General features: G+C 40.4%; 1 protein-coding gene across 3 annotated transcripts in view; it reads left to right on the top strand.

Moving 5' to 3' along the window:
- The window catches only part of smtnb (smoothelin b), a 362,626-nt gene that overhangs the window by 296,182 nt on the left and 53,563 nt on the right, over positions 1-12,881 (top strand). The window lies entirely within an intron of this gene.

Genomic DNA, 12,881 nt, shown 5'->3' on the forward strand with positions numbered 1-12,881 from the left:
TAAGGCTTTCTATAGATATATCAGGAATAAAAGAACGTCTAGACTAAGATTAAGGCCAATCAAGCATTGTAGTGGAGAGTTGTGCGTGGAGTCAGAGGAGGTAGGGAAAGCGCTAAATGAATACTTTCCATCAGTATTCACACTAGAAAAAGATAATGTGGTTGAAAAGAATACTGAGATACAGGCTACTAGACTAAATGGGATTGAGGTGCATAAGGAGGAGGTGTTAGCAATTCTGGAAAGTGTAAAAATAGATAATTTTTTATTATTGGGATTTATTCTAGGATTCTTTGGGAAGCCAGGGAGGAGATTGCTGAGCTTTTGCCTTTGATCTTTATGTCGTCATTGTCTACAGAAATAATGCCAAAAGACTGGAGGATAGCAAATGTTCCCTTGTTCAAGAAGGGGAGCAGAGACAGCCCTGGAAATTATAGACCTGTGATCATTACTTCAGTTGTGGGTAAAGTGTTGGAAAGGGCTATAAGAGATAGGATTTGTAATCATCTAGAGTCGTGCCTCACAAACCTTATTAAGTTCTTTGAGAAGGTGACCAAATAGGTGGATGAGGGTAAAGTGGTTGATGTAGTGTATATGGATTTCAATAAGGCATTTGATAAAGATCTCCATGGTAGACTATTTCAGAAAATACGGAGGCATGGGATTGAAGGTGATTTAGGGGTTTGGATCAGAAATTGGCTCGCTGAAAGAAGACAGAGGGTGGTGGTTGATGGGAAATATTCATCCTGAAGTTCAGTTACTAGTGAGGTACTACAAGGATCTGTTTTGGGTCCATTGTTATTTGTCATTTTTATAAATGGAGTAGGAGAAAGTGAGGACTGCAGATGCTGGAGATCAGAGCTTAAAAATGTGTTGCTGGAAAAGCGCAGCAGGTCAGGCAGCATCAAAGGAACAGGAGAATTGATGTTTCTGGCATAAGCCCTTCTTCAGAAATGAGGAGGGTGTGCCAAGCAGGCTAAGATAAAAGGTAGGTAGGAGGGACTTGGGGGAGGGGCGTTGGGAATACGATAGGTGGAAGGAGGTTAAGGTGAGGGTGATAGGCCAGAGAGGGGGTGGGGGCGGAGAGGTTGGGAAGAAGATTGCAGGTCAAGAAGGCGGTGCTGAGTCTGAGGGTTGGGACTGAGACAAGGTGGGGGGAGGGGAAATGAGAAAGCTAGAGAAATCATTGAAACTCACTGAGATCCTTGTAGAGGGAGGAGGAGAGCTTCTTCAAGGAAGGCATCCTTGCAAGAGGATTCGCAGTAGGTTAAAATCAACTAGGAGAAAGTGAGGACTGCAGATGCTGGAGATCAGAGCTTAAAAATGACCTGGGTGAGGATGCAGAAGGATGGGTTAGAAAATTTGCAGATGATACTAAGGTCGGTGGAGTTGTGGATTGTGACGAAGGATGTTGTACGTTACAGAGAGACATAGATAAGCTGCTGAAAGGTGACAAATGGAGTTTATTGCAGAATGAGGTGATTCACTTTGGAAGGAGTAACAGGAATGCAGAGTACTAGGCTAATGGTAAAATTATTGGTAGTATAGATGAGCAGAGAGATCTCGGTGTCCAGGTACATAGATCCTTGAAAGTTGCCACCCAGATTGATAGGGTTGTTAAGAAGGCACACAATGTGTTAGCTTTTATTGGTAGAGGTTTTATGGTTTCAAAACCACAAGATCATGCAGCAGCTGTACAAAACTCTGGTGTGGCCACATTTGGAGTATTGTATACAGTTCTGGTCACTGCATTATAGAAAGGATGTGGAAGCTTTGGAAGGTTTCAGAGGAGATTTACTAGGATGTTGCCTGGTATGGAAAGAAGGTCTTACAAGAAAAGACTGAGGGACTTGAGGATGTTTTCATTAGAGAGAGGAAAGTTGAGAGATTACTTAATTGAGACATATAAGATAATCAGAGGGTTTGATAGGTTGGACAGTGAGACCCTTTTTCCTCTGATGATGATGACTAGCACGAGGGGACATAGCTTTAAATTGAGGGGTGATAGATATTGAACAGATGTCAGAGGTAGTTTCTTTACTCAGAGAGTAGTAGGGGTGTGGAATGCACTGCCTGCAACAGTAGTAGACTGGTCAACTTTAAGGGCATTTAAATGGTGATTGGATAGGCATATGGACAAGAATGGAATGGTGTAGGTTAGATGGGCTTCAAATTAGTTCCACAGGTCAACGCAACATCAAGGGCTGGAATGCCTGTACTCTGTTGTAAGGACAGTTAGCCACCTGTAAAATTCGGCCAAAAAATATTGTTTATTTTTTGATGTGATGTGATTTGGATACTGATGGAAAGCCAGCATCTGTTACCCATCCCTAATTACCTTGGAACTGAGAGGCTTGCTTGGCCATTCAAAGAGTAGTTAATAGTCAACCATGTTAAAGTGAGTTTGAAGTCACAGGGATGCCAGACTGCGTAAGGATAGCAGATTTTCTTCCCTAATGGACATTAGTCAATGGTTTTGCAGTCATGATAGTTTCATGTCATTCTTGATTCTAGCTTTTGATACCAAATTTAATACTAGGCACTTGGGCTGGCAAATAGTCTAGTTCAAGGCATTCCTGTTTGTGCTGTGAATTCTACTCGGCTAAAGACTTCAACACTACCAATCATCAATATTACATAAGGTCTTGCTTTGTACATTGCTAAGTACAATAACTCGTATTTATGTTGAGCTTTTGCTGTAACAGAATATCCCAAGTGTCACTAGACTTGAAATGCTAGCTCTGCTTTCTGTCTATAGATGCTGCCAGATCTGCTAAGTTTCTCCAGCAATTTCTGTTTTTGTTTTAGATTTTCAACATCTGCAGTTCTTTATTTCATCCCAAGGATCTTCACAAGAACATTATAGAACAAAGTTGATCACTTATTTGATCAAAAAGATAGGTTTTAAGAAGTCTCTTAAAGAAGAATAAAGGCATAAAGGGAAGTAATGAAAGAATTTGGGGCTTTGGCAGCTGAAAGCATGGCCACCAATGAGAGATACTTAAATGGACAGAATTGGATAAATGTAGATACTTGTAGGATTATCAAGCTGGAGAACATAAGAGAATGGGACAAGAAAACCTGAGATAAATTTGAAGGCAAGAATGCGAATTCTAAAAATCAAGACTTGATCCTGAGCCATTGTAGGTCAGTGAGTAGCAGACTGGTTAATGAACAGAACTTGGTGCAAGTAAGGGTACAGGAAGCAGAGTTTTGAATGACACGTTTACATTGGATAGATTGTGGGAGTCTTGCCCAGGAATGTGTTGATATAATCAACTAACAGAGGTAACAAAGGCATAAGCAGGATTTTGGCAATAGGTAGAATCAAATGAGACAGAGTCAGGAAATGTTACAGAGATGGAAAAAGATTGTCTTTGTGATGACTCAGGAATTCAGTCAGAAGGTTATTTCTGGATCAGATATTACATCAATGTTTGCAAACAATTGGGTTTAACTTTAATTACCTGCCAGGAAAAGGGATAAAGTTGATAACTAAACGACAGAGTATGTGGAGAGATCTGAAAACAACACATTTTATCTACCAAATCTTTAATTAGAAGAAATTTCTGCTCATCCAGTATTGGATGTCAGACAAGCAGTAGACCAAACTCTCTCAAAGCTGAAAATGTGTTGCTGGAACAGTGCAGCAGGTCAGGCGGCATCCAGGGAACAGGAGAATCGACATTTCGGGCATAAGCCCTTCTTCAGGAATGAGGAAAGTGTGTCCAGCAGGCTAAGATAAAAGGTAGGGAGGAGGGACTTGGGGGAGGGGCGTTGGAAATGCGATAGGTGGAAAGAGGTCAAGGTGAGGGTGATAGGTCAGACTGGGGTGGGGGCGGAGAGGTCAGGAAGAAGATTGCAGGTTAGGAAGGCGGTGCTGAGTTCGATGGATTTGACTGAGACAAGGTGGGGGGAGGGGAAATGAGGAAACTGGTGAAATCTGAGTTCATCCCTTGTGGTTGGAGGGTTCCTAGGCGGAAGATGAGGCGTTCTTCCTCCAACCGTCGTGTTGTTGTGGTCTGGCGATGGAGGAGTCCAAAGACCTGCATATCCTTGGTGGAGTGGGATAGGGAGTTGAAGTGTTGAGCCACAGGGTGGTTGGGTTGGTTGGTCCAGGTGTCCCAGAGATGTTCTCTGAAACGCTCTGCAAGTAGGCGGCCTGTCTCCCCAATGTAGAGGAGGCCACATCGGGTGCAGAGGATGCAATAAATGATGTGTGTGGAGGTGCAGGTGAATTTGTGGCGGATATGGAAGTTTCCTTTGGGGCCTTGGAGGGAGGTAAGGGGGGAGGTGTGGGCGCACGTCTTGCACCTCCTGCGGTTGCAGGGGAAGGTGCTGGGAGTGGAGTTTGGGTTGGTGGGGGGTGTGGATCTGACGAGGGAGTCACGGAGGGAGTGGTCTTTACGAAATGCTGATAGGGGAGGGGAGGGAAATATATTCTTGGTGGTGGGGTTCGTTTGAAGGTGGCGGAAATGACGACGGACGATACGCTGTACATGAAGATTGGTGGGGTGGTAGGTGAGGACCAGTGGGGTTCTGTCCTAGTGGCGGTTGGAGGGGCGGGGCTCAAGGGCGGAGGAGCGGGAAGTGGAAGAGATGCGGTGGAGGGCATCGTCGACCACGTCTGGGGGGAAATCTCTCAAAATATAGTAAGAAGGTAATCTAGACCCTAACTTTTCCTATTTTAAAGGTTAATGCAATGTGCTGTGTTCCAGATGGTCAAAATACTAGACAATAAGCAAAACAATTTATTCAACACTAACTGAAATACAGCGAAGGACAGAAGAACTTGGAATACCTTAACTCTGTTGGAAAACTTAACAGAATAATAGATACAGTAATTATTACTAATTTACTGTTCCAATAAAATAACATCCTATAAACCATTGGCAAAAAGGAAATTCAGAAAACAGATTGTCTCACATGCAGTTTCCTAATCCAGAAGGAAAGAACATCAAAAGACAACTCAAACAGAGTGTAGAAGCCAAGACAGATTCACTGCCTTCCAACCCTGCTGAGACCCCAGCAACAACTGCTGAGACCTAACTAAAAATCATGGATACTTGACCACTTGACCACACCCACTTAGGCTGCTTCTATTGTTCCAACTTTTAAAGAATACCCCAAGGCCTCACAAGTTGTTTATCTTTTCATAGACTGCTTGTCACCTATCTCCCAATTGTTCTCTAAAAGAAACTAAGACAAAACATACCTCTTAAAGCCACACCTCCCTCCTTAACAAAATGAACCATCAAAATACAGAGCTAGTTTCATTTTTTAAAAAAACCTTTCTTCTAACATTACTAGCACAAGTACATTACATTGACTCTAAACACTCACTTCTACAGTCTATTTCAGTCCAATTTTTAACCTGCCGCTGAACACCACCTTCTTTCTTCATCAAAGTCACGACAATATGTCAGCAATTACATTCTCTCATGCTGCCATATGTATAATGTTCAAATTGAATGGCTGCATGTTTAAATTTCTCCAAAAACTTTAAGTAGTTACAATCAGTATATATAATTGTCTCAGACACATTACTGCTGATATAAATATTGAAATGTTGTAACACTAACACCAAACTCAAGGTCTCCTTCTCAATCATGGAATATACCTGTTGATGCTTATGCAGTTTTCTAGAAAAATTCCCAATAAGCCTTTCTGTCTTGTTGTCTTCTTGCAAGACTGGTCTCCCTCCTATCGGAAGGATGTTGTGAAACCTGAAAGGGTTCAGAAAAGATTTACAAGGATGTTGCCAGAATTGGAGGGTTTGAGCTATAGGGAGAGACTGAGGCTGGGGCTCTTTTCCCTGGAGCATCTGAGGCATTACCTTATAGAAGTTTGTAAAATCATGAAGGGCATGGATAGGGTAAATAGATAAGGTCTTTTTCCCTGAAGTGGGGAAGTCCAGATCTAGCGGGCATAGGTTTAGGATGAGAGGGGAAAGACTTAAAAGGGACCTAAGGGGCAACCTTTTCACGCAGAGGTGGTGCGTGTATGGGGTGAGCTGCCAGAGGAAGTGGTGGAGGCTGATACAATTACAACATTTAAAAGGCATCTGGATGGGTGTATGAACAGGAATGATTTTAATGGGATATGGGCCAAGTACTAGCAAATGGGACTAGATTAATTTAGGATATCTGCTCTGCATGGGTGAGTTGGACCAAAGGGTCTGTTTCTGTGCTGTACATCTTTAAGACTCTAAGAGCACAGCAATGACACCAAGATCACTCGCATCAATAGCCACCTTCAATGGCTTTGCATAGTTAGTCATGTTTAACACTGGGGCAGTGGTTAACACAGCTTTCAGGCTTTCAAATGCATTCTGACAGTCCTCTGTCCACTGAAATCTTCGGCACCTCTTCACTAAGTCAGAAGCTGGAGCAACAACACTGTTAAGATTTGATACTAACTTCCGAAGCTCTCAATATCAGGGATCGTTGTACTGCCCTCTATGTTGTAGGTATGGGAAACTTCCGAAAAACCTTTGTTTTCACATCCTGTGGGGTCATCTGTCCATGTCAATGACATGGCTCAAGAAGATAACTTGGACTTTCGTGAATTCACTCTTAGGTTTATCACCAAATCCACTTCCAAATGTCGATTGAACAATTCCGATAGATGCTGCAAATATTCCTTTCATATGTGACTAAAAATCACTAGGTCATCAATATACACCACACAATTGGATAATCCAGAAATGATGTTATTAGTTAGTCTTTGAAATGTGTGTGGCGCATTTTACATATCGAATGGCATGACTTTAAACTGGTACAGTCCATTCGGTGTCATGAAAGCCAAAATTGTCTTCGTTCTTTCGGATAAAGGTACCTACCAATATCCTCTGAGTAAGTCCAACTTAGAAATATAAGTTGCTTGTCCCACCTTCTCAATACAGTCTTCCAAATGTGGAATAGAATATGATTCAGACTTTGTAAATACACTGACTTTGTGATAGTTCACATATAATATTGGTACCATCTGTTTTTGGCACCATTACTATGGGTGAGCTCTAGTTGATGTAACTCACTTTGATTATATTATCTTTCAGCATACAATCAATCTCTTCTTGAACCTGTGCCAACTTTAGAGGGTTAAGTTTATGAGGATATTGCTTAATTGAAACAGCATTTCCTATATCTATATCATATGTAATTAGATTAATACTCCAGTGTATTTCTATGTATCTCCCCACATGATCACGTGATTGTTCAGGTAATTCTCTTATAAAGCATGTTTCAGCAGCACAATTTGGCTATAACATCACTGAAAAATTAGGGAACTGTATTTTTGAGAGCGCTTACCTCTGATCGCAATAGTGCTATTCCATCAGCACGTTTCGCACGATTTATTCTGCACATGTGCCAGATTTTCCACATCATTCAGCCCATGCACTAGTGTGAGCTGCTATCAGGGCTTGTGAGAGGCACAGTACTATACATTGAGCAGTTTCATCTCAAAAACTAAACTAATAAATGTTCATTGTGCTTCCTTGAGACAAGAATATTCTTGTATAATTCCTGTATAAGCCCAGAAATAATTCCTGCAGGACTGCATTACTCTTATACATACCACTTGCCTTTCTAATTTGTTCTTACACCTGCATATCACAAAATCTACTCCTAGGTTATGGATGTAGGTTTGCTCACTGAACTGGAAGGTTCATTTCCAGATGTTTCGTCACCCTACTAGGTAACATCTTCAGTGGGCCTCCAGATGACTGTTAATAATTCCTGTTTTCTATTTATATGTTTGGGTTTCTTTGGGTTGGTGATATAATTTCCTGTGGTGACATCATTTCCTGTTCTTTTTCTCAGTGGGTGGCAGATGGGATCTAACTCGATGTGTTTGTTGATAGAGTTCCGTTGGAAAGCCATGCTTCTAGGAATTCTCATGCATGTCTCTGTTTGGCTTGTCCTAGAATGGATGTGTTATCCCAGTTATCCTTCCTCCTCTGTATGTAAGGATACTAGTGAGAGAAGGTCATGTCGTTTTGTGGCTAGTTGATGTTCATGTATCCTGGTGGCATAAAATTCACTAAAGAGGATGAAAACAACAACAAACTGGCATTCCTAGATGTCACAGTAGAGTGACAGCCAATGGGGAACTTCAAACCAGCGTCTACAGGAAAGCAACATATTTGGATCAAATATTGAATGACAGAAGCAATCGCCCCAACATCCTCAAACGAAGCTGCATCAGAACATTATTCCAACGAGCCACCACACACTGCAGCACAGAGGAACTACGCAGACCAGAGGAAAATCTCCTATACAGTGTATTGCTTGAGACCCACTATGAAGACCTCTGTATAGCTCATCTGTAACAGCTTGTTGCTGAGCAGAAGTGGTACCTGGAGATGAAAAAGATAAAGTCCAAGATGCAGCACCACAAGAGCTTTCTACATCTCTTTTGTCTTCTATCCTGAGGAAAATTGAGAGGCAGTTGAAGCTCTTAGAGGACAACGATTACAATGTAGAATGCGGCAGGATAGTAGTTTGTTCAATAAGATACCTATGAGGAACTTCTTCAAGACAGAAGAAAAAGGGCAAGGCAAGAAAAACTGAGGTGTCATTTAAACCAACCCCCAAGGAACAGTCAGAACACAATAAACTACAGCCATCCACGTCTGCAACCACAACTGCACCTGAAAGTGGTGATGATCATAATGGTGATAACCCTCTGGCCCTGCATTAACAGTATTTTTCAATGTTACTTTTGTTTCGATAAATATGATTTTAACCTTCATTCAGGCTGTGCTACACTTTGTGTTAGGCTTTTGGGTGATTTTTGAGTGACCGTGAGTGGTACTTATTGCTGGTCTGTTCCAACCCCACTTTTCCCATAGGCCCCATTATTTCTATTAAGCGATTTTCTATTAAGCAAGGTTTCAGTGGAATGCAATTACGATGTTATAGGAGGACTACCCGTAATAACTCTTTCAGGTCATTTAGATTTTCATCTGGAAGGTAACTAAATAATTTATCCTAATGTTTGAGAACTTCCTCGTTATCCACTTTAATTTGAGTAATATCTAATTCGGAATCATCTGAATTTGGTACTTTGCTCTGTGTTGCAAACAGTAACACATTCTCCTTTATATTTCCTTCCCTATCAAAATACCTTTTTAGCATATTCATGTGACATACATTGTGAGATAATTTTCTATCTGGCATTCTTATCAAATAATTCACCTCACTCAATTTCCTTTCAATTTGATAAGGCCCACTAAACCTTGCTTTTAAAGGTTCATCTATCATTGGAAGTAATACTAACATTTGTCTTCATTAGCAAAATTTTGAATTTTTGATTTTTTTGTCTGCTTCCTGTTTTATCACATGCAGTGCTATTTTTAAATGCTCTTTAACCAACTCACCTGCTCTATTTAATCTTGCCCTAAATTTTGAGACATAGTCCAAATACGTGATCTCTGAATGCTGACTCATCAATTTCTCCTTAATTCATTTCAATGACCGTCTCACCTTATGCTCAAAAACTGACACAAATGGATTGAATTTGGTAGAATGATTTGAGGCATTCCTAATAGCAAAAAGTACAAATGGAATTCCTTTATCCCAATCCTCTGTATAGTCTTGACTGTAGGCCCTTAACGTGATCTTTAAACTTTGTTCAAATGTCCCTGCAATTCTGGATGGTATGAAGTGGATTTGAATTGTTTTATTCCTAAGCTATCCATAATTTCCTTGAATGATTTTGATGTAAAAGTTGACCCTTGATCTGATTGAATGTTTGTGGGTAGTCTGTATCAAAAAAGCAATTTGAGTAACTCGTCTACAATCCTTTTAGCCCTGATATCGCATAATTGAATGGCCTCTGGAAATCTCGTGGACCAATTATTATGATCAACAAATACTGATTTTCATTTTTTATCTTAGATATGGGTTCTATGCAATCAAGACCCTTGCAAAAGGTTCCTCAAATGCAGGAATTTTTATTAATGGTGCTGGATTTATCGCTGCCTGAGGTTTTCCAATTACCTCAAACATATGATGCCTCAGTGTATAACAAGGCTGCCTCATGGTGCCAGGGACACGGGTTTGATTCCAGCCTTGGAGTTTGTTCATTCTCCCTGTGTCTGCATGGGTTGCCTCTGGATGCTCCGGTTTCCTCCCCGTAGTCCAAAAATGTGCAGGTTAGGTGTATTGGCTATGCTAAATTGCCCGTAGTGTTCAGCAACGTGTAGGTTAGGTGGATTAGTCAGGGGTAATAGTGTAGAGGAATGGGTTTGGGTGGGTTACTCTTCAGAGAATCGATGTGGATTTGTTGGGCTGAAGGGGCTGTTTCCACACTGTAGGGATTCTATAAATAAAAATAAAATGGCATGTCCAGCAAAATTCAACCACATCTTTATGCAGGAGAAAGTGAGGACTGCAGATGCTGGAGATCAGAGCTGAAAAAGCAACACATTTTCAGCCCACATCTTTATGCAGTCCAAGCAAATAAAAATGTTTGGATTTTGGATTGAGTTTTCCTTACTCCCAAATGACCTCCTACTGGTAATTAATGTGCTACCCTCAACACCTCCTTTCTATAATCCACCTGTAATACAACTTGATGAACTTCTGCCCATTTCTCATCTGCCTAAATGTGTAATGGTCTCAATTTCCTTGTCAAGACATCAGTTTTAAGATAGTAACATTTTGGGATACACTCAGATTCTTCTGTGTATGCTTTTTAATACAATTTCTTTCATTTTTCATCTTCTGTTGTAATTCAGTTAATTTCTCTGAACTAAAAATATCCACTTTGTCCTCCGCCTGTTCTTGTTTTCTCTCAACCATTTAGTCAAACATTGTCTCCAAGAATTGTACTTTAACTTCTTTATTTTTATTCTTTGATTTCTCCTCCTGCTTCAACCTGTGGCTTTGGGACCTTGTTACCTCAGTCAGGAAAAATCCCAGGATGACTTTCTGTAATACTTCAGTTGACTGATTATCTCCTGGATTTTCAACCACAATAGTTATCACTCCTAACTGTGATCCAGTTATATCATTACCAAGGATAACTTGGATTCCTGGAACTAAGAATTTCTCTATTACTCCTCCTACCACTTTTCATTGGACTGTCCAATCTCACTTTATATAACGGAACATTGCTCCTCACACCATGAATTCTATATATTACCAGCTTTTTTGGAAATACTCCTTCTGAATTACATATCTCCTTATCTCTCACCACCAAAGATTGACATGCTCCCGTATCTCTTAAAATTTTAATTTCTTTACCTGCTCCTCCTGGCATACATGTGTAAACATTATCCTTGCAAGTAAATTCTTCACAGTGATCTGGGACTTACTTCACAACCAACCTTTGATCAGGTAGTATATTCTATTGCAGCTTTTTAGCTTCCATTGTGCTTTCCTTTCCCACCTCAACAAAACTCATTGGCTTATTCTGTTTCCCACATCTAACTTCCCAGTGCTTTGGCTAAACCACCAACACTGACTTCATGTGGCCTACTTTATTGCAGTGAAAATACCTGAAATTTTTAACTTTTCTTTCCCCCTCATGGGTTTTATTTTTACAGTGTGGTAAACTATCTTTACTATTTTCAATGAGATCTCCTTTTCCTTTACCACGTGAGGATTTCTCTTTTCCCCAATTTCTATCCCTGACAGAATGAAATTGATGTCAGAAGCCAAACTTTAATTTATGAACCAACTCCTAATCATCAATCATTTCCATTGCTAATCTTGCAGTTTCTACTCTCTGTTCTTCCACTATTTCAGCAAGTGAATTTTTGAACTCCTCCAAAATAATCTCTAAGGACTTCATGTTTTATCTATTTTCAGTACTGTTATTCACTTCTCAGAATTACTTTGTTTGATCCTTTCAAATTCAATGTACATTTGATCAGGTCCCCTCTTTAGGTTCCTGAAACATTGTCTGTAGGCTTCTGGTACAAGCTGATTTACACTTAATATGGCTTTCTTCACCTCCTCATTATTTCCCAGATACCTTCTCTGATAGTGATGCAAATACCTCACGAGCTCTACCTACCACATTTGTTTGGGTCAACAATACCCGCATGGTCGCCGGCCATTTCATTTGTTTAGCCACTTATTCAAATGAAATGAAAAAGGCTTCTACATCTTTCTCGTCAAACTTAAGCAATACTTGGACATATTTAAACAAATTACGACTGGGCCTTTGGCTTTGCTCATCATCACTATCCTCCTCACTAAGCCTATCTTTTACCTTCACCTCTGACCTTTTAAGTTGATTTTCCTCTCTGATGGCCAACATCTGAAGTTCAACCTCTCTTTCTTTCTGCTTTTCTTCTCTCCCTCTCTCTCTCTTTCTTTTGCTAGGGCCTTCCTCTCCTTTTTCCCCTGCTTTTAATAGTAATTCAAACTGTTTCATTTCCTTTTCTGTTCCTGTTTGTTCTGCCACGGTTTTTCTTTCTTATTTTTTTGCCTCCAGTTCAAGGTACTTCATTTGCAATTGAATTTTAGCCATTTCTAAAAATTCCGATGGCTTTTCTGGCAATCATAAATGTTGAGCTACTGCTGCAATTACCTTCCCTTTTCACATGGACAAAAGCAACTTCAACTCCAGCTTGTTTGCCAGTTCAGAAATTTTTATCTTGCTCACTTCCTATAGAACTCCCAAAGTGACTTCTTCCACCCCTAGGAAACTCTTAGTGACTGAAAGAAACATTACAACACAAAGCATACCTTGTTTAAAACAACCTGAAACACCCAAAACAAAACACTAACACTTACCACTTGCTGCCCACCTGGAATTAGAGATTTTGATCCCAACAAAACCCCTCAATATATAATAGGGTAGCCTGGACCCTAACTTTTTCGTATTTTAAAAATAAATGTGAGGTGCTACATTCCAGATGAGATTTG

The sequence above is a fragment of the Chiloscyllium plagiosum genome, unplaced genomic scaffold, assembly GCF_037043375.1.
Source record: "Chiloscyllium plagiosum isolate Xiang-an unplaced genomic scaffold, Cpla_swu_hap1 HiC_scaffold_24, whole genome shotgun sequence".
Classification (NCBI taxonomy): domain Eukaryota; kingdom Metazoa; phylum Chordata; class Chondrichthyes; order Orectolobiformes; family Hemiscylliidae; genus Chiloscyllium; species Chiloscyllium plagiosum.